The sequence below is a fragment of the Camellia sinensis genome, chromosome 4 (genome assembly GCF_055761805.1).
Source record: "Camellia sinensis isolate YWXY chromosome 4, ASM5576180v1, whole genome shotgun sequence".
In the NCBI taxonomy this organism is placed as follows: Eukaryota; Viridiplantae; Streptophyta; class Magnoliopsida; order Ericales; family Theaceae; genus Camellia; species Camellia sinensis.
Genome location: NC_138964.1, coordinates 141,032,304 through 141,053,489, shown reverse-complemented (window position 1 = coordinate 141,053,489; position 21,186 = coordinate 141,032,304). Strand labels below are relative to the sequence as shown.

Sequence of the window (21,186 nt, the reverse complement as noted above, 5' to 3'; positions counted from 1 at the left end):
GGTCAGAGTGTAATTATCAAAAAATCTCGAGGTCAGAATGAAATAACCAGCAAACCAAGAATACTTAGCAAGCACACCACCAAAGCTGAGAACCAGATCCAAAGCTGAACCAGAGAGCAAACCCGAAGACGAGAGCCAAAGGTGGTTCGCGACTTGTCTGAGACAGAGTACAGCAGCAATCGCGAACCAGAAACAAAAAATCGCGAGTCTGATGATGGTCAAAATTAGATCGCGACAGTCACGATGAAGAAGACAAAGATGTGAAATCTCAGGTCGCACAACGATTACGACTTCTGTTAGGGTTTTCAGAGCTAGAAACCAGATGAGTCGACCATGAAAGAGAGCTAGAGAGAGAAGACGAGCTGTGAGGAGCCGATGATTAGATGGGTCGAACCGTTGGATGGGTGCGACTACCAAATAGCGCAAACAAAGAGGAAATCCAGATGGGTTGACTGAGACGAGGCATAATCACGAACAAGAGAGCAATGGAGACGGCTCTAGGGTTTCAAATCAGAGAACGGCTTTGATACCATGTAAGTTTCTGAAGAATTTCTGTATATTAAATTGTGTGATTTGTTTACAAAGAGTGCATCAATTATATAGCCCTAATCTATGACAAAAAAAGGAAATACAAAGAAAAGGAAATTGCCCAATTCCTAATATACAATATATACAATATATATTCTCACTGAACATGCCAATGGCAGTTGGTGCACTTCAGAAGATGACAACGCCAATATTGCGGTGGACTATTTTGTGGAGTTGTTTCCTTCTTCTTGTCCATGGGGTATGGAAACAATTCTTGACTCGGTCAGGTCACGAGTTGTTAGGGAGTTACAAGTCATGTTATCTAACCTTTTTTTTCTGTAGACGAGGTCTTCAAGGCTTTACATCAAATGCATCCCACTAAAGCACCTGGCTCGAATGAGAAGCACGCTCTATTTTACCAACGCTTTTGGCATGTGGTTGGCTATCAAGTTACACAGTCATTTTGAATCACTTGTAGAGTGTTGATACGGTTAATGATACTTACATTGTTTTGATCCCGGATCAAAAAAATAGAAAACCATGGCGTAATTTCGGCCCATTAGTTTGTGTAACATGGTGTACAAGTTGGTTAGTAAGGTGCTGGCCAACCGCCTAAAGCTAGTCTTTCCCTTTGTTATTTCGATAAACCAGAGTGCTTTTGTGGCGGGTCGGCTTATCAATGATAATGTGCTCACTGCCTTTGAATTTTTCCATCACATGAAGAATAAGTGACATGACCGGGGTGGTCAATTTGTGCTCAAGTTGGATATAAGTAAGGCGTATGATTGTATTGGGTGGGATTTCCTCAAATGTATGATGGAAAGGATGGGTTTTGGTTCCAACTTCACTAATGCCATTATGCACTATGTTCGGTCAGTTTCATACTTTGTTTTAATCAATGGCAAACCGATGAAGACATTTCGCCCAACCCAAAGTATTCGCCAAGGGTGTCCCTTATCACCTTATTTGTTTGTCATTTGTGCCAAAGGTTTGTCCTCTTTGATTCGTCGTGCGGAGTATGAGCGCCGACTTATGGGTATTGCTATTTGTCGAGGTTGTCCAAGGGTGTTCCATATTTTCTTTGTGAATGATAGCATATTATTCAATAATGTGACTATTCAACAATTAGTGGTGATTAAGGAAATCATTCACTAGTATGAGTGCGCTTCAGGTCAACAAATCAACCTTTCTAAGTCGGCAATTTACTTCAATGGCAACGTTACCGATGAATTCCAATCTGAGCTTGTGCTGTATTGGAGGTCGGTAGGATGGTGGCATCTGGAAAATATTTGGGCTTGCCATATTTGGTTGGTAGATTGAAAAGGAAAAATGATTAGTGGCCCGTATGGCTCAAATGTGTCAAAACGACGTTGTTTTACACTCAAAACGACGTCATTCTGAAACATATTTTGAAACATTCAAGAGGAGCCAAGAAAATTCGGGCCACCTAGCATTGTTGATTGAAAAAAGGGGTGTTTAAATACATCAAAGATCGACTTTGGAATCAACTAAGTAGTTGGAAGGAAAAACTGATTTCGGAGGCGGGTCGGGCGGTGTTAATAAAGGAGGTTGCTCAAGCCATTCTAACTTATGTGATGTCTTGTTTTTAGCTTTCGAAATCGCTACATAAGGATATGGACTCCTTGGTGTGCCGATATTGGTGGGGTCAACGTAAGAAAGAACGAAAAATCCATTGAAAAAATTAGAAGGCATTGTGTACTCCTAAATGGAATGGGCTTTCGACAATTATTGGGTTTAGCATTGCTCGCAAAACAAGGTTAGAGATTGATTCAACACCCTGATTCACTTCTGGCTAGGATCCTTAAAGCTAAGTATTTTCCACAATCTAGCTTTCTAACCATGTCGATGGAAACTAATCCATCATACACATGGTGCAACATTCTTAATGCTAGAGGCCTTTTACTAGCGCGTCTGTAATGATGGATTGGTAATGGGCAACAAGTCCGTATTTAGGGTGATAAGTGGGTGCCTAGGCCTCACTCTTTTCAGGTAATCATACCTCAGTACATGGACCAAAACTTGATGGTTAGTTCACTCATTGATCGGGACCGTAAATGTTGGGATATGAATTTATTGAATGAGAAGCTTCTAGCTATTGATATTGATGAGATTTGTAAGGTCCCTTCGAGCCCATCACTTCCTTTGGACACTTTGGTATGGCATTACATTAAGAGTGGTGCCTTTATCGTTCGATTTGCATACCATCTGTATATGAAATTGTCGGACTTGGGTTGTGCATCTATTTCGTTGAGAGGTAATTTGTATACAAAGTGTTTTTGGAAACGACTATGACACTTTCACATTTCTCCCAAAACAAAAAATTCCATTGGAAGGCCTGTTTAAACATCTTGCCCACGTGGGTACTACTTGCTAGTCGACGGATCCATATTTTGAAAAATTGTGCACATTGTGATGATGCTAGAGAGACGTTGATACATTGTGTTCATGGCTGTTTGGTGGTGTAATAGGTCTAGCTTAGAAGTTTGTTGATTTTGGTTGAGTACCCATGTCGATTTTTATCAATGGGTTGAGGCGGTGGCCAGTAGCGTTAATGATTCGAGACTTGATTTATTCTTTGCGTTGTGCTAGGGCATTTGGTTTGCTTTACAAGTAGTTTATATTTCGCAACAAACATATAGGCGCTACCAAGATTTTTCGAATGGTTTGCGATATTGTGTAAGATTTTTCACAAGTTCCTGATCATGATGTACGTGTTCATCCTCCAGCACCCCTAGTGAAATAGAAGGTGCCTGCGGTTGATTTTTACAAATTAAAATTTTGATAGGTCTATTTTTAGGCATCAAAAAACCATTTCAATTATAGAAGAGATGATTCATAAATCAAACCATTTGAGAACCAATATACGAAAACCATTCCAATCATAAAAAACCATTTCAGAAATAGATAGAGATAGAGAAATGAGAGTTTGATTAACTGTGATGGAATTGTGTGATGATGGTGGTGGTTACCGCGATATAGAGAAACAGGGTGAACCTGCAAAGATTTTTTCGGTAAGAGATGGGTGGTCCATTTGTCACCACAACCGTCAATGATGGAGAAAAAGGCAGAAACACAAATGAAAGGTTCTAGGAAGAATGCATGGTATCTAGAGCAAGTGTCGGAGCACTGTCGTGTTTGTCTTCAAACACCCAGAGCAACCATATGAAGACTGATATCAATGCAAACTGCCTAGGTGAATTGCAATACAAAATTATTCGAAGGCAATTTGAAATTGAGAGTAAATTTGGGGGTATTTGTTTAATTTAAGTGTTAGACTTAACTGATAGAGTTTTGCCTCTTTTATAATAGTTATAGGCTAGTTGGATCCCCACGAGCTACGCGTGTGGAGGTCGCGTAGGCGTTGGTTTCCCCCAAGTATGAATGACAAGTGTAATTGGAATCTGAACAAAATATTCATAGGAAAAAAGTATATGGACCACATTATTCATTGACGAGAAGTTACAAGTTGATGTAGAATATGAGTGGACGACATAGGAGTAGCAGTAGTGTTTCAATCCCTCAGCTTGAAACAACACAAACACAGCCATCCTCCTAAGAGAGAAAGTAATGTTGGACCATTCTCCTGATAACACCATCAGAAACAACTCTCATAGTCCAGGAGACCTTCGCGAACCTTCTAATCAAGGCAAACCTACTGAGGAAGAGGATCATCTATTCCGAAGCACAAAGAAAATCAAAAGCTCCGACGTAAATACGACTGACAGCATGGCGAATGTAGCTTATATGGATACGGAAGTACTCCATGAAGACCATTGAGGCCAAGAAGCTGCAATTTTGGGTCCTCTCCCGCCCAAATCCTTCAAAATGGCTCTAACCACTATCCGAAACAGTGACTACACCTTTGATAATAGAGTAAAAATCCTCTCATCTGATGAGAAAGATGATAAGGCTCAAGAGGGTCGCTCTATGATCCAACACGTTTACCCAGAGCATCGGGGCCTCCCCACCATATCTTTGCCTAAGAAGCTTCTGGACAAGATCAGAAAACCATGGGAAAATGCCCTAATTATCAGACTGCTGGGGAAGAATATTGGGTACAAAATGCTCTGCTCTAGGGTTAAGAATATTTGGGGCCTCCAGGGTGAATTTAATGCTATTGATATCGGCAGTAATTACTTTCTCTTTAAATTCTCTAAGCAGGAGAACTGTGCCAAAGTCTTCACAAAAGGACCATGGGTTATCATGGACCATTACCTCACTATGAGAAGATGGGAACCAAATTTTAAACCATCGAAAGCTTTTGAAACCACAACCGCTGTTTGGGTTTAGTTTCCCAAGCTTCCAATTGAACACTACCAAGAAAAAGTTCTCTTTGTGATAGCCAAATCTATTAGTAAGCCTCTCAAAATCAATTGGATCACGGCTATGGCGACGCAGGGTAAATTTGTAAGAGTCTGTATAGAAATGGATCTCAGCAAACCCCTTACACTGAAATTCATTTTGGAGGATAAGATTTACAACATAGAATATAAGTCCCTTCATTCTTTTTGTTTCCTCTGTGGACGCATTGATCATCGAAAGGAGGCTTGCATATTCAAGGCCCCAAGCGTTCCACCGGCGAAGGAAATACTAGCCGTTTCCGATAACGGATGTGCTGATGGTCACACAGTTGAGGAAAACGGTCACCTGCAACTAGAGAACAGTACGGAAAAAGCATTTGGTCCATGGATGCTTGTGACCAAGCGGTTTAGGAGAATAACCCAACCCAAAAGAGCATAAGACCCGATTGGCCCAACCTATAACACCAACTCTTTTAAATATTTGGAAGAGGGCCCCAGACAACCAAGGCTATATTCATAAGGGCAAGAACCAAATAAGAATAGGAAAGGATAAGGCCCAAAGTGAGCCCAGTCTCTCAGTAGGACCAAACCAACTCAAGGACACCAAAGGAAAATCCAAAATAAGAATACAACAGTCTAAAGCTAAGGACTCAGATATCCATGTGACGAATCAACCAAGTAGGAAAAAAATAAGGGAAAGCTCATTTGCACACGCTAAGTATTCTCACTCAAAGAATCTAGTTTGCGAGTAAGCAAAAGAGGGAACTCTCTTCAATGGCAATCAAAAGCATTAGAGCCCATCTGACATGAATTTTTCAATGGAAAGAACCCCAGGTCAAGAAGACTCAACCACGGTAAAGGTTAACCCACCTCCCACTCTTGGAAATATATCAGAAACCACTCTTATCCCTAAATCCCTTGAACCACACCTCCTAGAAAGTGAACCAACGGATCTTGGTAAAGATAGCAATGACAGAGGAAGGAAACACAAGCCTAGAGAAACCGAAGGAATAAGTAATAGAACCCCAAGTCAATAAAAGAAGGAAACACAAGCCCACAAACCCATCTGACATGAATTTTTCAATGAAAAGAACCCCAGGTCAAGTAGACTCAACCATGCTAGAGGTTAACCCACCTCCCACTCTTGGAAATATATCAGAAACCACTTCCATCCCTAAATCCCTCGAACCACACCTCCTAGAAAGTGAACCACCAAATCCTGGTGAAGATAGCAATGACAGAGGAAAGAAATACAAGCCCAGAGAAACCGATGGAAGAAGTAATAGAACATCGAAATCAAACTAGCACTGTGAACTTATTGTTAGAACCAGGGAGAGAAGCAACTCACCTAGTCACTTTCGCCTGATGAATAAAACAACTCAAAATGACAATCGTGCCAAACTAGAGGGATCCCCATTTAAAACCTCTCGACTCGTTCCAGCTCGCCTCCATGAGATCGGAGGAGGAAGACCATCAAAGGATACGAAGCATTGTTAAGGATTTGGTAACTGATTCTCCCCTTCAATACCTATCTATAGATTTGCTACGAATTCTTTTTTAGAATTGCCACGGTGTCGGCAACAACATCTTTAAAAGAAACCTTGTGGATATCATTCGGACTCATAAACCTGAAATACTTATCCTCATGGAGACTAAAGTTCCATTTAGTAAAATGGGTAATTTCTTCAATAGCTTAGGCTTCACAGCTTCATCCATAGTTGACCCTATTGGCCAAGTAGGTAGGATATGGATCATCTGGGACACAAGTCATATTAATGTCAGGGCCTTCTCTGTCAGCTCTCAGGCTATTCATGCCACCATCCATAAGGAAGACTATGAAGAGTGGGTCCTTGCTGCTATTTATGCAAGCCCAAAACTAGTTTTGAGAGAGACTCTGTGGAATGATCTAGAGGGAGTGGCTGCGAACATGGATAAACCTTGGCTAGTAGCTGATGATTTCAACGACTACCAAACTAGGGAGAAAGAAGAAGCTTTACTCCAAACCAGAGCTCTATTAGAGCTCAGAAATTTTTAGAAAAAATCAACAACTATAATTTGATTGACTTAGGGAGCTCTGGCCCTAAGATGACCTAGACCAATAATAGACAAGGCATGGCGAATATGATGGAGAGGTTAGACAGAGCCTTGAGCAATGCAAAATGGAGAACAATGTTTCCTAAAGCTACAGTGAGAGTTCTGCCCCGTACCTACTCAGATCACTCACCACTTGTAGTCTATACTCAAGGCATGCACTATCTCAGCCCTTCTAATAGGCCTTTTAGATTTGAAGCAGCCTAAATGACCCATCCTGGTCTCATTGTGTCACGCCCCAAACTCGCCCCTAGAAGTTTGGCAACGAGACCGGCCAGTAATCCTAGATTACCACAGGCCTTGCTATACAAAACATAAATAAAAGGGGCTCGCGGAAGCGAAAACAATAACCACTAATAGTCCAAAGAGCTGTGCATTTATATGAACATACATTACATGCCAAAAATGTTAATTTACCCACTACATTACATCACATATAATCAAAATTCATGTACAAAACATAGGCTCACGCCATATGCACAACCAAAACTAAGCTTCCTAACGGCCTTCCTAGGCCTAGCCCCAACTCGGAGGCACCAAAACACCGGGTAGGCTTCAAAACGGCGGCTCGGCTCGGACTCCGCCTAGGCTTGACTTCCAGAATTCTCACCTATAATACATAATTACAAACAATGAGCTAGAGCTCAGCAAGTAACATAACAGTAAAGAGGTTAGTGAACGAAGTCCGACATTTTCATAAATCCACAATAAATCAATCATAAACATATATCAGTCATCAGTCATCATAAGAACATACGTAATGGCATACTCCACAGAACCTTTCATAACAGTCTACGAGATCTCGTAACTAGTCATGGGCTTGTCCTTCCATGCCGTTCCCCATGACTCATGACGCATGGGCCTGCATGTTCCCGCCCCCATGACCCAACTATCTATGGATGCCATACTAGATTCGCAAATCAGGACATTCATTCACGGAAAACATTCTCATTTCAAAGCATAGCATAACGTAATACATTTAAAACATAGTTCATAATAACATATCTTTACAGAAATGTTACTCACAGAGGGTTTCCGAAACCGAATGCACGGTCTTCAAATCTTGACCTGCAAATATCAACATATCACACATTTCTCAATACACGTTATCATTAAATCCTGTAATTCATGCACTTCATTCTTTCCTTTACTTCATTTCATGTTCATTCTAATCTTTCTTTACTTTGATTCATACTCATTTCATGTTCATAAGATGATAAATGATGCAATTAACATGTTAAAATCAAGTCTGCAACTTCCCCAAAGTTTTCTAGAAAAAGGCCTTCCCGCTCGAGCGCCACTTTGACCGCTCGAGCGTACTGTAAAAAGTCCCAAAACTGCTGGGAGGCTGTTTTCACCGCTCGAGCGGGCTTCCCTCCGCTCGAGCGTACAGAGCAAAAATCTGAATTTCTGGTTCTTCTTCCAAGCTTCATTCTCCTCTTTACAAAATCACTTTCCACATTTATGAAATCTAAGACCCAAAATACTTAAAACCCATCTTAAATCAACATCAAAACTTCAATTCAAAACCCATATGGAACAATAGAAGTTCAAATCTTGGAGTAAAATAGAAAATCATAAACTTGAGCATAAAAGCTTCACTTCGAAACATCCATGGAGGTTTCCTTCAACAATGCCAATTAACCATAAATCATACCATTTTAAAGCCATGATCTTGTGTTCAACATGCTAAATACCACGAATCAACAATCAATTTCATGGGAATCTTACCTTAACCGCTTAGTTTGGAGAAGATTTGAGTTTAACCCCCATTTCTCTTCTTCTTTCCCTTTCATTTCTCTCTTCCCCGAGTTCTCTCTCTTCCTCTCCCCAGATATTCTCTTTTTCTTTAGTTTGAGTCAAAGAGTCAATAAAGGCCCTTATACTTATCTATATATCATTTATAAACAATTGTGCCAAACTTTGAGCCAAACATGGCCTAACGAATCAGACGAAATTCAGTTCTCAATTTATTTTCCCAAATGGCTCTAAAAATTCCCGGTATCACATAGGCGTGCTCAATTTCGTTTTCTGAACCCATTACGGTCATCAATTTCAGTCCCGAAGTCGTAATCTCAACAGGTATTTTCTAAGTTCAACAGATAATCTTCAAATAAATCATACTAACACATAATTAATTTCTGGTAATCATCGTATACGGTTCTGGGTCGTTACACTCTCCCCAACTTAAAAGTTTGGTCCTCCAAACTTAGCTCATGTTGATAATATTCAAATCAAAAATTTCGGTTGTACGTGATAATTCTTCCGTCAGAAATGTTCAATATAAAAGTAGTCATATAGACATAATCATTCCTTAATAAGTAATAACAAAGGTATATTATTCCATGGTCATATGTTCATATTTCCATCGCATAGGTAATAGTGTTAACTTCATAATAGACAATTAAAGTCATACCTGTCTTTGCTTTTCCAGTATTTTGCGTCTTATCTGCCACTAGGGTAAAAACTCTTGCTTGCCTCAACGTATTCCCCTCGGGAGTAGCTGTTGCGGTCGTCCTTGGTGTCACTGTTGAGTTAGCTCCACTAGTCACGGGTCTCTCATTCCGTGGATACACTTGTGGACAAGTCTTGGCTATGTGTCCTTGTTGTCCACATTTGTAACAAACTCCAGTTCCTCGGCGGCAAATGCCCCCATGCTGCTTCCCACATTCCCTACAAATAGGCTTACCTACACTCCCACTATTTCCCCTTGTTGTATTATCATTAAAGCTTGAGTTCAAATTTTCATTCACGGAGGCCACTGATTCACTAACCGCTTCCATCTTCTGTTTCTTGAATTTCTTACTTTCTGGTTCAGGTGTAGTTATAGACTTGGACATTTTCAAGATAGCAATATTTGTTTCAGCCATCAAGGCTCTGTCAAGTACATCAACATATTTTTCTAATTTCAATACATTTACCCGATCAAGGACTTCAACATGTAGGCCGCCCTCAAATTTCCTTGCTTTCTTGTATTCTGTATCAACCATATGAGGAGCATAACGAGCTAATTCGGTAAACTTACTCTCATACTCCGCTACTGACATTGTACCTTGCTTCAGCTGCTCAAATTCGGATACTTTTCTATCTCGCATGCATTGTGGAAAATACTTTTCATAAAACATTCCTTTGAATCGATCCCATGTCAAGTCCCTGTTCATATCTCGAATGAGCATCCACCATCTTCTCGCTTCTTCCTTCAAAGTGAATGTGGCTAATAGAACTTTATATGTATCATTACATGGAAACACTTCAAAAATTTTCTCAGTTTCAAGTACCCATGCCTCTGCTTGTAATGGCTCAATACCTCCTGCAAATTCTGGCGGTTTCAATTTCTTGTATTTCTGTGTCATTGTAATGATGTCATCATAATTGATCGGTTCCACTTGAACAGGTGGTGGAGGAGGTGGTGGAAAAGGTTGTCTTTGTTGTGGTTGTTGGTTTTGTTCTAGCTGTTGTCTAACCAATCCAGTCAGAGCTTCAACCATTCTTTCTAACCGAGTCATTCTAGCATCAGAAGGTTCTGTCTCATCTGCATTTCTTGCATTGGCGTCTTCCATTGGTCTATAGAACCCATAGAAAATACAACATCTCATTTTCACATAACAGTTCTTCTGTTGCCTCATCATACAATTCTCGTTTCTTTCTCTTTCAAACACACACACACATGCACACATGTATGCCATGCTCTATTTCTTTTCTATGACACCCTACAGCTCTGATGGACACGTGTGTGGGTAAATTAACTCGTGTGCTCTGATACCACTCTGTCACGCCCCAAACTCGCCCCTAGAAGTTTGGCAACGAGACCGGCCAGTAATCCTAGATTACCACAGGCCTTGCTATACAAAACATAAATAAAAGGGGCTCGCGGAAGCGAAAACAATAACCACTAATAGTCCAAAGAGCTGTGCATTTATATGAACATACATTACATGCCAAAAATGTTAATTTACCCACTACATTACATCACATATAATCAAAATTCATGTACAAAACATAGGCTCACGCCATATGCACAACCAAAACTAAGCTTCCTAACGGCCTTCCTAGGCCTAGCCCCAACTCGGAGGCACCAAAACACCGGGTAGGCTTCAAAACGGCGGCTCGGCTCGGACTCCGCCTAGGCTTGACTTCCAGAATTCTCACCTATAATACATAATTACAAACAATGAGCTAGAGCTCAGCAAGTAACATAACAGTAAAGAGGTTAGTGAACGAAGTCCGACATTTTCATAAATCCACAATAAATCAATCATAAACATATATCAGTCATCAGTCATCATAAGAACATACGTAATGGCATACTCCACAGAACCTTTCATAACAGTCTACGAGATCTCGTAACTAGTCATGGGCTTGTCCTTCCATGCCGTTCCCCATGACTCATGACGCATGGGCCTGCATGTTCCCGCCCCCATGACCCAACTATCTATGGATGCCATACTAGATTCGCAAATCAGGACATTCATTCACGGAAAACATTCTCATTTCAAAGCATAGCATAACGTAATACATTTAAAACATAGTTCATAATAACATATCTTTACAGAAATGTTACTCACAGAGGGTTTCCGAAACCGAATGCACGGTCTTCAAATCTTGACCTGCAAATATCAACATATCACACATTTCTCAATACACGTTATCATTAAATCCTGTAATTCATGCACTTCATTCTTTCCTTTACTTCATTTCATGTTCATTCTAATCTTTCTTTACTTTGATTCATACTCATTTCATGTTCATAAGATGATAAATGATGCAATTAACATGTTAAAATCAAGTCTGCAACTTCCCCAAAGTTTTCTAGAAAAAGGCCTTCCCGCTCGAGCGCCACTTTGACCGCTCGAGCGTACTGTAAAAAGTCCCAAAACTGCTGGGAGGCTGTTTTCACCGCTCGAGCGGGCTTCCCTCCGCTCGAGCGTACAGAGCAAAAATCTGAATTTCTGGTTCTTCTTCCAAGCTTCATTCTCCTCTTTACAAAATCACTTTCCACATTTATGAAATCTAAGACCCAAAATACTTAAAACCCATCTTAAATCAACATCAAAACTTCAATTCAAAACCCATATGGAACAATAGAAGTTCAAATCTTGGAGTAAAATAGAAAATCATAAACTTGAGCATAAAAGCTTCACTTCGAAACATCCATGGAGGTTTCCTTCAACAATGCCAATTAACCATAAATCATACCATTTTAAAGCCATGATCTTGTGTTCAACATGCTAAATACCACGAATCAACAATCAATTTCATGGGAATCTTACCTTAACCGCTTAGTTTGGAGAAGATTTGAGTTTAACCCCCTTTTCTCTTCTTCTTTCCCTTTCCTTTCTCTCTTCCCCGAGTTCTCTCTCTTCCTCTCCCCAGATATTCTCTTTTTCTTTAGTTTGAGTCAAAGAGTCAATAAAGGCCCTTATACTTATCTATATATCATTTATAAACAATTGTGCCAAACTTTGAGCTAAACATGGCCTAACGAATCAGACGAAATTCAGTTCTCAATTTATTTTCCCAAATGGCTCTAAAAATTCCCGGTATCACATAGGCGTGCTCAATTTCGTTTTCTGAACCCATTACAGTCATCAATTTCAGTCCCGAAGTCGTAATCTCAACAGGTATTTTCTAAGTTCAACAGATAATCTTCAAATAAATCATACTAACACATAATTAATTTCTGGTAATCATCGTATACGGTTCTGGGTCGTTACACTCTCCCCAACTTAAAAGTTTGGTCCTCCAAACTTAGCTCATGCTGATAATATTCAAATCAGAAATTTCGGTTGTACGTGATAATTCTTCCGTCAGAAATGTTCAATATAAAAGTAGTCATATAGACATAATCATTCCTTAATAAGTAATAACAAAGGTATATTATTCCATGGTCATATGTTCATATTTCCATCGCATAGGTAATAGTGTTAACTTCATAATAGACAATTAAAGTCATACCTGTCTTTGCTTTTCCAGTATTTTGCGTCTTATCTGCCACTAGGGTAAAAACTCTTGCTTGCCTCAACGTATTCCCCTCGGGAGTAGCTGTTGCGGTCGTCCTTGGTGTCACTGTTGAGTTAGCTCCACTAGTCACGGGTCTCTCATTCCGTGGATACACTTGTGGACAAGTCTTGGCTATGTGTCCTTGTTGTCCACATTTGTAACAAACTCCAGTTCCTCGGCGGCAAATGCCCCCATGCTGCTTCCCACATTCCCTACAAATAGGTTTACCTACACTCCCACTATTTCCCCTTGTTGTATTATCATTAAAGCTTGAGTTCAAATTTTCATTCACGGAGGCCACTGATTCACTAACCGCTTACATCTTCTGTTTCTTGAATTTCTTACTTTCTGGTTTAGGTGTAGTTATAGACTTGGACATTTTCAAGATAGCAATATTTGTTTCAGCCATCAAGGCTCTGTCAAGTACATCAACATATTTTTCTAATTTCAATACATTTACCCGGTCAAGGACTTCAACATGTAGGCCGCCCTCAAATTTCCTTGCTTTCTTGTATTCTGCATCAACCATATGAGGAGCATAACGAGCTAATTCGGTAAACTTACTCTCATACTCCGCTACTGACATTGTACCTTGCTTCAGCTGCTCAAATTCGGATACTTTTCTATCTCGCATGCATTGTGGAAAATACTTTTCATAAAACATTCCTTTGAATCGATCCCATATCAAGTCCCTGTTCATATCTCGAATGAGCATCCACCATCTTCTCGCTTCTTCCTTCAAAGTGAATGTGGCTAATAGAACTTTATATGTATCATTACATGGAAACACTTCAAAAATTTTCTCAGTTTCAAGTACCCATGCCTCTGCTTGTAATGGCTCAATACCTCCTGCAAATTCTGGCGGTTTCAATTTCTTGTATTTCTGTGTCATTGTAATGATGTCATCATAATTGATCGGTTCCACTTGAACAGGTGGTGGAGGAGGTGGTGGAAAAGGTTGTCTTTGTTGTGGTTGTTGGTTTTGTTCTAGCTGTTGTCTAACCAATCCAGTCAGAGCTTCAACCATTCTTTCTAACCGAGTCATTCTAGCATCAGAAGGTTCTGTCTCATCTGCATTTCTTGCATTGGCGTCTTCCATTGGTCCATAGAACCCATAGAAAATACAACATCTCATTTTCACATAACAGTTCTTCTGTTGCCTCATCATACAATTCTCGTTTCTTTCTCTTTCAAACACACACACACATGCACACATGTATGCTATGCTCTATTTCTTTTCTATGACACCCTACAGCTCTGATGGACACGTGTGTGGGTAAATTAACTCGTGTGCTCTGATACCACTCTGTCACGCCCCAAACTCGCCCCTAGAAGTTTGGCAACGAGACCGGCCAGTAATCCTAGATTACCACAGGCCTTGCTATACAAAACATAAATAAAAGGGGCTCGCGGAAGCGAAAACAATAACCACTAATAGTCCAAAGAGCTGTGCATTTATATGAACATACATTACATGCCAAAAATGTTAATTTACCCACTACATTACATCACATATAATCAAAATTCATGTACAAAACATAGGCTCACGCCATATGCACAACCAAAACTAAGCTTCCTAACGGCCTTCCTAGGCCTAGCCCCAACTCGGAGGCACCAAAACACCGGGTAGGCTTCAAAACGGCGGCTCGGCTCGGACTCCGCCTAGGCTTGACTTCCAGAATGCTCACCTATAATACATAATTACAAACAATGAGCTAGAGCTCAGCAAGTAACATAACAGTAAAGAGGTTAGTGAACGAAGTCCGACATTTTCATAAATCCACAATAAATCAATCATAAACATATATCAGTCATCAGTCATCATAAGAACATACGTAATGGCATACTCCACAGAACCTTTCATAACAGTCTATCAATCAACAGTCTACGAGATCTCGTAACTAGTCATGGGCTTGTCCTTCCATGCCGTTCCCCATGACTCATGACGCATGGGCCTGCATGTTCCCGCCCCCATGACCCAACTATCTATGGATGCCATACTAGATTCGCAAATCAGGACATTCATTCACAGAAAACATTCTCATTTCAAAGCATAGCATAACGTAATACATTTAAAACATAGTTCATAATAACATATCTTTACAGAAATGTTACTCACAGAGGGTTTCCGAAACCGAATGCACGGTCTTCAAATCTTGACCTGCAAATATCAACATATCACACATTTCTCAATACACGTTATCATTAAATCCTATAATTCATGCACTTCATTCTTTCCTTTACTTCATTTCATGTTCATTCTAATCTTTCTTTACTTTGATTCATACTCATTTCATGTTCATAAGATGATAAATGATGCAATTAACATGTTAAAATCAAGTCTGCAACTTCCCCAAAGTTTTCTAGAAAAAGGCCTTCCCGCTCGAGCGCCACTTTGACCGCTCGAGCGTACTGTAAAAAGTCCCAAAACTGCTGGGAGGCTGTTTTCACCGCTCGAGCGGGCTTCCCTCCGCTCGAGCGTACAGAGCAAAAATCTGAATTTCTAGTTCTTCTTCCAAGCTTCATTCTCCTCTTTACAAAATCATTTTCCACATTTATGAAATCTAAGACCCAAAATACTTAAAACCCATCTTAAATCAACATCAAAACTTCAATTCAAAACCCATATGGAACAATAGAAGTTCAAATCTTGGAGTAAAATAGAAAATCATAAACTTGAGCATAAAAGCTTCACTTCGAAACATCCATGGAGGTTTCCTTCAACAATGCCAATTAACCATAAATCATACCATTTTAAAGCCATGATCTTGTGTTCAACATGCTAAATACCACGAATCAACAATCAATTTCATGGGAATCTTACCTTAACCGCTTAGTTTGGAGAAGATTTGAGTTTAACCCCTTTTTCTCTTCTTCTTTCCCTTTCCTTTCTCTCTTCCCCGAGTTCTCTCTCTTCCTCTCCCCAGATATTCTCTTTTTCTTTAGTTTGAGTCAAAGAGTCAATAAAGGCCCTTATACTTATCTATATATCATTTATAAACAATTGTGCCAAACTTTGAGCCAAACATGGCCTAACGAATCAGACGAAATTCAGTTCTCAATTTATTTTCCCAAATGGCTCTAAAAATTCCCGGTATCACATAGGCGTGCTCAATTTCATTTTCTGAACCCATTACGGTCATCAATTTCAGTCCCGAAGTCGTAATCTCAACAGGTATTTTCTAAGTTCAACAGATAATCTTCAAATAAATCATACTAACACATAATTAATTTCTGGTAATCATCATATACGGTTCTAGGTCGTTACACATTGATATTATTAAATCCACCTGGGCTGACATGAATAATAACCTTCTTGAGGCTAATGTTGAATTTACTTTTAAAGTGAAAGAATGGAACAAATAAGTCTTTGGTAATATTTTTAGAAGAAAAAGACACATCCTTGCCAAGTTAGAAGGAACCCAAAGAGCTTTAGCTGGTAACTTTACCCATAATCTACACATCTTGGAAAAAGACCTTATCAAATAATATAATGTTGTGCTAGCCCAGGAGGAGATCTTATGATTTCAAAAATCTAGGGCTAATCAGATTACTCTTGGTGATAAAAACACTAAATATTTCCATGTTTCCACTATTATTAAGAGAAGGAAAATAAAAATCAATGCCCTTAAAGATAATACTGGTTCTTGGATCATTGACACTGAAGATATTACGGCTGCTATCCTTGATTACTTTCGAAATCTCTTTAATAGTGAAGATACCATCCCTCTTGACCATTGGACTCAACTGACTCCAACCTATTTTACTCAAGAAGATAATAATGGGTTCCTCAAACCTATTTCCAATGCTGAAATTCTTAGAGCAGTCAAAGATATTAGAGCTTTTAAAGCACCTGGTAAGGATGGTATTCAGGCCATATTCTATTAGAAGTACTGGCATTCTATAGGCCACTCTATGTGTGATTTTGTTAAAAACTGTTTTCAAAACAAATTTGTGCCCCCTGAGATTAATGAAACTCTTATTGTCTTGATCCCTAAAGTAGACCATCCTGAAACCATTAAATAGTTTAGACCCATAAACTTATGTCATGTCACTTATAAGATTATAACTAAGATCATTGTGGGAAGATTTAGACCTTTGTTGGAAAACATTATTTCCCCAAACCAGAGAAGCTTTATTCCTGGGAGAACCACTACTGATAACATTATCATTACCCAAGAGATTCTGCACACCTTAAGGTCTAAAAAAGGAAGATGGGGTGGTATGATCTTTAAGATTGATTTAGCAAAAGCGTATGACAGACTTTCTTAGGACTTCATTAAAGAAACACTTATGGAATTCAAACTGAATGACGATTGGATTGATTTGATTATGAGCTATGTCACTAATAAACTCTCTTCCGTCCTGTGGAATGGTGAAGTAATTGATGGTATTCACAACAAGAGAGGCCTTAGACAAGGCGACCCTCTCTCCCCTTATCTTTTTGTGCTTTGTATGGAAAGATTATCTAACATGATCAATAGAAAAGTTTAGGAGGGTTGTTGGAAAAGTATTAAAGCATCCAGAAATAGCCCATCCTTATCTCATTTGTTCTTTGTAGATGACTTGATCCTTTTTGCCCAAGCTAACCATACCAATTGTGCAACAATTATGGAAGTCCTTTTTGAGTTTTGTGAAGTGTCTAGCCAAAAAGTCAATCTCTTAAAATCTAAACTCTTTGTTTCTTCCAATCTCTCCACTGGCTTTGCCAAATCTTTTAGTTCCAAAGTGGTATCCAGCTTACCCAAAACCTCGGGAAATACCTAGGCCCACCCTTACTCCACTATAGAGTTACTAAGAACCTGTTCACTGATATTATTGAGAAACTGAAATCTAGACTCTAAAGTTGGAAAGCTAAAACCTCAGCTTGGCTGGTAAAGCCACTCTCATCCAATCTGTCACTTCTCTCATTCCCACCTATATTATGCAAACCATGGAACTACCTAGAAAACTTTGTGATGAAATTGACAAAATCAATAGAAACTTCCTGTGGGGTGACACTGATATTCATAAAAAGGTGTATTTGGTTAACTGGAACAGTGTTTGCAAAAGCAAACCTAAGGGAGGTCTTGGAATTAGGAAGGCTAGGGATCAAAATACTGCCCTCCTCACCAAACTAAGTTGGAAATTAATCAGTGATAAGGACAAACTCTGGTGTAGAGTGATGCAATCTAATTATCTAAAACATCATACTCTGTACACTTGGCCCATGAAGAAAAAATCTTCCCACTGCTAGAGAAGTATTTGTAAAAACAGGGAAGTCCTCAGGAAGGGTATTAAATGGATAGTTAGCAATGGAAAGGATATCTCTCTTTGGAATGACTGGTGGTGTGGTACATAACCACTAGCAAAACAAAACAACTGCGACCAATCCAATGATCTTGATATGGTCAGCTCCATTCTAGATGATGAAGGCAAGTGGGACACAGATACCCTATCCAATTTAGTTAATCAGCAAGACCTCAATGAGATACTCAAAGTTTATAGGCCCAGATATGTTACTTCCATTGATGCTCCAGCCTGGGTTCTCTCTTCTTCTGGTAACTTCGCTACAGCTTCAGCTTTTAATTTCATTACTACTTCTGAGTTGAGTAACAAAGAGTAGAAGTGGGTCTGAAAACTCAAGATCCCTCAAAACCTGAAATACTTCTTTTGGTTTGTGTTAAAGGGTCGTTTGTTGACCAATCAACTACGGCCTGTTAGACACTTAACTGTTACTGATACATGCCCCAGGTGTGGCCATTACTGTGAAGATATGAGACATTTACTTACAGACTGTACTATGCCCAAAAAAATCTGGCTCAACATCAATTAAAGCCAGACTTGGCGGGTAGACGGGTGATTAAGGCCGAATTGTACAACATTGAGGCCATTAATTAGGATCTCTTAACTTTACTTGCTTGTCAAACTGTATATTTTATATGTGTTTAATGTCAATCAGGTTGTACATAGTTGGAGCATAAAATGAGCCAAAAGACAGAATTTGAAGAGAAAACAGCTTACCGCACGTGCGTTGACTTTGTTCGCACGTGCGTTGACTTTTTCGTACGTGCATTGACTTTTTTTGGAAAACAGGCCCGATGTTTTAAACTTGTTTGAAAGGCAGCAGAAGTATAAAGAGGCAAGAAAAAGGCTAGATTAGGATTTTGAAATTGTTTTTGCAAGGAAAGAGAGGCTAGGGTTTCAAGAGGTGATTTTCTCCAAAAAACTTGAAGAACACTTCCATGGGGTCTTTTTCCTCATCTTCTTCCTCTTCTCACTCCTCCACGAGTGGCTAGTCTTCTTTTCTAGGATTTTGATGAAACCCTAGCCATGTAATTAGGTTTTCTTTTTGATTTTCAATTATGTAAAGGTTTGAACAATTGTATGGTGTTTTTAGAAGTTTTTTATATATATTTTCCATTATTTCTTCAAGTATTCGGCTTTTTGTGATTGTTGAATGTTTTCCATACAAGAGTTTTCTATTCTTTCACATTCAAGGTATGAGACGAACCATACTACCAGTTACAAGTCATGTCACTACCCTAGTTTAGAGTGAACAATTCATACTACTTGAGATGGTTCGTGCTCGTACATTGAACGTGATGATTTTCGTGTTAAATGCTTTGAACTTGTAGTTGCAAAGCATTATTCCATTCGAACCATAACATAATTGATTTCAATTTGAAACCCTATTTACATAACTAGTGGTGGACTCATTGCCCTAGGTTTTTTCCCAAATCAGTAAATCCAATTTTATTTATAATTAATAATTTAATTACTTAGTTTCATTTATTTGTTATTAAATTAGGTTATGAATAATCAATCTTTTCATCAAAATTAATTTAGGAATTTAACAATTAAATTAGTTTAATTTCACAATTGTCTCTGTGGATTGATACCTGGACTTGCCATTATTTTGAAAGAATTTGGTATAATTTTGTGTTTAATTTTGGTGTGTGTAATGACCTATCAAATTTTGAGTAGCCTTTAACTGATTGGGTTACTCTTACTATGGAAAATAAAACTCTTTGTTATGGTAAAAACGGGTCCCTTATTTTCATTGTTACTCTTTAGCAAATTTGGAAAGACCGTAACAAATTGGTTTTTGATAATCTTTTGAACCCAACCCACATCAATCTAAAGAACATCTTCAATTATGTTCAAGAGATTGATGAGGCTTATCATTCCCTTCTCTATCCCTAACCTACATTACCTAGATTAATTAATTGGAATTGTCCATCTGCAGGTAAACTCAAAATGAACATTGATGGCTGCTCAAAGGGAGATCCAGCACAAGCAAGCTATGGAGGTTTGCTGAGAGATGAAACAAGCACCTGGCAATGGGGCTACTTTGGAAAGATAGGACATTGCACTGGCTTGGAGGTTGAGATTTGGGCCATTTACAAAGGGTTCACCATCCTCTTCCAAAAAGACACTACATATGTAGTAATTGAATCAGACTCGGAACATGCTATCACTCAACTTCTTCAAGGTCCAAACCCAAATTCACCATACAAGGCCCTCATTAAAGATGCCAAGTTTTTGCTCAGAAGGTGTAGTTGTTCTCTTGTACACACCTTAAGAGAGGGTAACAAAGTTGTTGATCAACTAGCTAACCTGGGAGTGGCTCAAACAGAGCATGTTGTGGTTCTTGAGAATCCCCCAGATGAAGTTAAAGCTGCACTTGTAGATGACATAACTGGTGTTAGATATGTAAGGGTCTAACCCTCTGGATTGTAATTTGACAATTTGAACTCTTGTTTTAATTTTGATATGAATTGAAAAAAGATGAGAAGTTACAAGTTGTTATATTTCTACTTTCTTTGTCGGACTCAATGTTAATGAGCTCTTCAAACAACTCATGTATTTTAGTAGAAAGAAACCTATTCATAACAATATCATAATCCTTAACTGCATTCTGCAAGTTAATCATAACCTTTCAAAGAACAAATTGGTATATCAGTCATTCAAGCAAAAGCTATCTCTTCCAAAACACATAGTTTGGTTTGCTAGGTGTCTGATAATCTAATAATAACATAATTTAGAAACCCATAAAAGAAGACAAAAGAAAGATTTCTATTTGAAGACTGAGGGAAGAAACTTACTATGAGGAAAGAGAGTAGAACAAGATGAACATAGCTCTACTGTTTAGCTCATCCCATTATTAAAGTAAAATATTAACATTAAAAAAGAGAAAAGATGCAATCTGATTTATATGAGAAGAAGACAGTTTTCAATCTGTAGATATCCATTTTAAGATCTT

General features: G+C 38.9%; 2 long non-coding RNA genes across 2 annotated transcripts; one reads left to right on the top strand and one right to left on the bottom strand.

The window, feature by feature from the left end:
• Nucleotides 1-75: 75 nt before the first annotated feature.
• Nucleotides 76-20,719, top strand: LOC145789548 (uncharacterized). The gene is made up of 2 exons (XR_014327600.1): nt 76-533; nt 20,170-20,719. It is a non-coding gene; the product is annotated as an uncharacterized LOC145789548 (long non-coding RNA).
• LOC145823444 (uncharacterized) lies at nt 14,377-15,119 on the bottom strand. The gene is made up of 2 exons (XR_014365735.1): nt 15,061-15,119; nt 14,377-14,629 (listed from the first exon to the last, which is right to left on the bottom strand). It is a non-coding gene; the product is annotated as an uncharacterized LOC145823444 (long non-coding RNA).
• Nucleotides 20,720-21,186: the final 467 nt, after the last annotated feature.